The following is a 5,175-nucleotide window of genomic DNA, read 5'->3' as shown; positions in this document are numbered from 1 at the left end:
CCAGCCTCTACCACACTCCTTACCATTTAGGTTTGTGCTAAAGCTGATTCCTCTGTCTGTCCGAAGTTTTAAGGCTCCTCTCTCACTCAGTTGTTTTCCGGGTGATATCTCCACAATTTAGTTGTAATTCCAGATTGGTCCTGGGAGGATGTCATTGTGACTTCCACTCACTCCTTCGCCATCTTGAAGTTCCCAGTTTTTCTTCCATTTTTAACAAAGGTCCATTCAACGTGTTGTCCTCCTTTTGAAATGGTTGTGCAAAGGGGAAAATAAGTAAAACACCATTTATTCAGCCACAGAATGCTTTGCTGTCGTTAGACATGAACTCAGAAGGGGCTTTAGAAGCTTGCAAGGACAGAATGCTGATATCCATGTTTAGGGTGGTAGCAATGTCCTGGATACCTGGCTCTGCTTGGGTCACTGGTGGTGCAGGCTGACAATAATGGGGTAAGAGTCCGTGGGTATGTGCAAGTCCAAGATGTAGTCAGTAACATGCTGCAGAATTTCCATCTTGATCACCTTCTTGTTCTGGGGAACGCTGAGCAACAACCAGCTCGTTCAGCTTGTAGTAGTCATCATTCATGTTGTATAGTAGGCTCATCAGTCATCCACCAGTGTTTTGCTCCAGGAGATAGATGCCCAGGTTGTGATTCAAAAAGCTGTTTTTCCCAACAGACCTCATTGGACTGAAGGCTTTCATGCTGACCATGGGTAAAGAAGGAGAGACCGGGAGGGAATCTCAGGCCGCCACCAATTGTGGAGCTTCCAGCACTCAGCACTGGGTTCTCTCAGAATCTAAAGAAAAATTCTTAATTAATTTTTTAAAATCTTTATTATATTTTTTACATTACCTTTTAGTCTGCATATACCCACCTCCCCCCAGCATTCACCAAACTATTGTCCATGTTCACGAGTCCTTTTTCTATTTTGCTCAATCCCTTCCCCCCCTTACCTCTGTCAGCCTTAGCTATCACCTGCTCTCCATCTATGAGCCTGTCCCCATTTTCCTTGTTAGTTTAGTTGTTCATTAGAGTCCACATATGAGTGAAATCAATGGTGTTTGTCTTTCTCCAACTGGCTTATTTAACTTAATATAATGTTCTCTAAGTCCATACATGCTGTTGCAAAGGGTACAATTTTCTTCTTTTTTATGGCCAAGAAGTATTCCATTGTGCAAATGTCCCATAGTTGTTTTTATCAACTCATCTATTGATGGGCACTTAGGCTGCTTCCATATCTTGATGATTGTAAATAATGCTCCAATGAACATAGGGGTGTTTACATTCTTTCAAATTTGTGTTGTGAGTTCCTTTGGATATATTCTTAGAAGTGGATTGCTGGGTCAAAAGACAGATCCAGTTTTAATTTTTTAAGGTAACTCCATACTGCTTTCCACAGTGGCTGTACCAGTCTGCATTCTTTCCAACAGTGCACCAAGGTTTCCTTTTCTCCACATCGTCATCAACAATTATTGTTTGTTAATTTATTGATAATAGCCATTCTGACAGGTATGAGATGGTATCGCATTGTGATTTGAATTTGTATTTCTCTGATGATTAGTGATGTTGATCATCTTTTCTTATATCTATTGACCATCTGTATGTCCTCTTTAGAGAAGTATCCAAGTATTTTGCCAATTTTTAAAACAAAATTTTATTTATTTAATTTTAGAGAGAGGTGAAAGGAAGGAAAAAGAGAGCGAGAGAAACATTGGCGTGTGAGAGATACATCGATTGGTTGCCTCTTGCACACCCCCAAGTGGGGGCTTGGCCCGCAACCCAGGCATGTGCCCTGACTGGGAATCAAATTAGTGACCTTTTGGTTCGCAGGCTGGTGCTTAGTCCAGTGAGCCACACCAGCCAGGGCCCTTTGCCAATTTTTTAATTGGGTTGTTTTTCTTTGGGGGGGTTGAGTTTTGTAAGTATTTTGTAAATTTTGGGTATTAACCCCTTATCAGATGTAGCAGCAAATATGTTCTCTCATTCTGTGTGTTGTCTTTTTATTGTTTATAATTTCCTTTGCTGTGCAAAAACTTTTAGTTTGATGTAGTCCCATTTGTTTGTTTTCTTTTGTTTCCCGTGCCTGGGGAAATATATGCAATAAAAAATTTCTATGAGCAACACTAGCTAGTGTGGCTCAGTGGATTGAACACTTGCCTGTGAACCAAAGGGTTGCTTGTTCAATTCCCAGTGTTTGGTACATGCCCAGGTTACAGGTCAGGTCCCCAGTATGGGGCCCGTGAAATGCAACCACACATTTATGTTTCTCTCCCTCTATTTCTCATTCCTTTCCCTTCTCCAAAAATAAATAAATAAAATATTTTTAAAAATTTCTATGAGCAATGTCTGGGTGTTTACTATCTATGTTTTCTTCTAGGAGTTTGTGATTTTGGGTCTAATATTTAAGTTTTTGATCCATTTTGAATTTATTCTTGTGTATGGTGGAAGAAGGTGGTCTAGTTTCATTTTTTGTTATACAGCTGTCCAATTTTCCCATCACCATTTATTGAATAAACTATCTTTAGCCCATTGTACGTGCTTGCTTCCTTTGTTAAATATTAATTGACTATAAAGGTGTGAGTTTATTTCTGGGCTCTCTGTTCCATTTTCTATGTTTTTGTGCCAGTACCATGCTGTTTTGATTACTCTGGCTTTACAGTATAGTTTGATATTTGGTAGCATAATGTCTCCAAATTTGTTCTTATTTTTCAAGATTGTTGTTGCTATGTGGGGCCTTTTATGGTTCCATATAAATTTTTGAAGTATTTGTTCTAATTGTGTGAAGTATGTCATTGGAATCTCGATAAGAATTGCATTGAGGCATTTTTCAGCAAGCCACTGGCTCTTTGCATCTCAGGAGTGGGTCAGCAAGACACCTCTGCAGCTATGGGGGAACCTGCATCGATCTGGATTACAAACAAGCCTATTCTGGGAAAACTCAAAAGAAATATGATGCCCCAGACCTTAGAGAAGAAGAGACAACATTTATCCAAGACAAAGAGGAGGCATCATGAAAGGACTGAACTTCCTATGAGGCTGACCAGCTACATTTTCAAGAGGCCCACCACAAGGATAACTTCCCATCCTGGCAATGAGGTCTGGAACAAGCAGCAGGAGAATACCTTGGAGAAGCCCCAACAAGTCTGCGTACAGGAGACTGCAGGGACTCCAGGTCTGTGTCAGTGAAGGAGAGCCTTTGAATGTCATGAATACCATGAATACAAGTGCACCAAGAAGTGCAGGTGAATCCCTGGGCCTCGCTCGTCCTGGGTCTCTACACACCAGCCCCAAGCCCACCACAGCGTGGTCTTCAGCTTGGGCAGAGATGGTCCCAGGAGCAGGTCTCTGTGTCCCACAGCTTCTCCTCAGGCAACTGGTTACCCTTACAAGTATCCAGAGATAGACTCTGAAAGTGAAAAAAGCCAGAGAGAGACTGGCTGTGGCCTTGAGGGCAGACAGGCTGGCCAGGGAGGCAGTGAGAGACAGGAGCTGAGAAAGACATTGAAAAATGAATGAAAATTATGAAAAGCTTGTGCCGAAAAAGTCCAGTGGTGGGGCTTTTGGGAAGTGGTCCACCAAGACTGCTCTTAGTATTCTTGTGTCCTTTATTGTCAGTCCTGCTTCTTGCTTGGGCTGTGATGCTTTGTTATATTAAGACTATACAAAATGTATTTGAAAAAATAAATAAATAAATTTAATAAAAAAAGAAAAAAAAGACTGTACATTATTAAACTCTTTTGAGAGACAAAAAAAAAAAAGAATTGCATTGAATCTATTGATTGCTTTGGGTAGTATGGACATTTTAATGATGTTAATTCTTCCTATCCATGAACACAGTATGTGCTTCCACTTATTTGTATCTTCTTCAGTGTCTTGTAACTTCTTGAGTACAGGTCTTCTACATCCTTGGTTAGGTTTATTTCTAGGTATTTTATTCTTTTTGTAGCAATTATGAGTGGGATTGTTTTCTTGATTTCCTTCTATGTTAGTTCATTATTGGCATATAAAAATGCAACTGATTTCTGGATATTAATTTTGAGTCCTGCTATTTTGCTGAATTAATTTATCAGATCTAGCAGTTTCTTGGTGGAATCTTTGGGGTTTTCTATGTACAGAATTATGCCATCTGCAAATAAAGACAGTTTTACTACTTCCTTTCTATTTTGGATGCATTTTATTTCTTTTTCTAGTCTTATTGCTGTGGCTAGGACTTCCAACACTATGTTGAATAAGAGACATGAAAGCAGACATCCCTGTTTTGTTCTGGATCTTAAGGGAAATGCTTGTAGTTTTGTCCATTCAGTATGATGCCAGCAGTCAGTTTTTCATATATGGCCTTTATTATGTTTAAGTATGTTCCCTCTATTCTCACTTTGCTGACACTTTTTATCATAAATGGGTACTGGATTTTATCAAATGCCTTTTCGGCATTTATTGATATGGTTATATGATTTTTATCCTTCATTTTGTTTATGCAGTGAATCACATTTATGAGATAGTACCAAACTTGCATTCCCAAAATAAATCCCATTTGATCATGGTGTATTATCTTTTTGATGCATTGCTGTATTTGGTTTGCCAATATTTTTCTGAGGATATTAGCACTTATGTTCATCAGAGATATTGGCCTATAATATTCATTTTTTTGTAGTGTCTTTATCTGGTTTTAGAATTAGGATAATGCTTGCCTCATCAAATGAGTTTAGGAGGCTTCCTTCCTCTTGAATTTTATGAAATAGTTTGAGAAAGAGAGGTGTTAGTTCTTCTTAGAATGTTTGGTAAAATTCACCTGTGAAGACATCTGGTCCAGGGCTTTTGTTTGTTGGGAGTTTTTTTTTTTATTACTGCTTCAATTTCACTAGGTGTGATCTGTTTATTCAGATTCTCTGATTCCTCCTGATTTAGTTTTGTAAAGTTGTATGTTTCTAGGAATTTATTCATTTTGTTCAGGTTGTCCAGTTTGTTGGCATATGTTCATAATATTTTCTTACAATCCTTTGTATTTCTTTGGTGTAAGTTGTTCTTTCTCCTCTTTCACTTCTGATTTCATTTATTTGAGTCCTTTCTCTTTTTTTCTTGATGAGTCTGGTTAAAGTTTTGTCGATGTTGTTCATCTTTTCAAAGAACCAGCTCTTAGATTAACTGATATTTTGTATTATTTTTTAGACTCTATTTC

The 5,175-nt window shown here is 38.5% G+C and overlaps 1 pseudogene; it reads right to left on the bottom strand.

Moving 5' to 3' along the window:
- Window positions 1-289: 289 nt before the first annotated feature.
- Window positions 290-700, bottom strand: LOC129075431 (DNA-binding protein inhibitor ID-2-like; annotated as a pseudogene).
- Between the last annotated feature and the right edge of the window lie 4,475 nt (window positions 701-5,175).

The sequence above is a fragment of the Pteronotus mesoamericanus genome, unplaced genomic scaffold (assembly GCF_021234165.1).
Source record: "Pteronotus mesoamericanus isolate MK-2021 breed Mesoamerican mustached bat unplaced genomic scaffold, CSHL_Meso_final contig_55, whole genome shotgun sequence".
NCBI lineage: Eukaryota > Metazoa > Chordata > Mammalia > Chiroptera > Mormoopidae > Pteronotus > Pteronotus mesoamericanus.
Note: the sequence above shows the minus strand (reverse complement) of the source record. Positions and strands in the feature narration are given on the sequence as shown.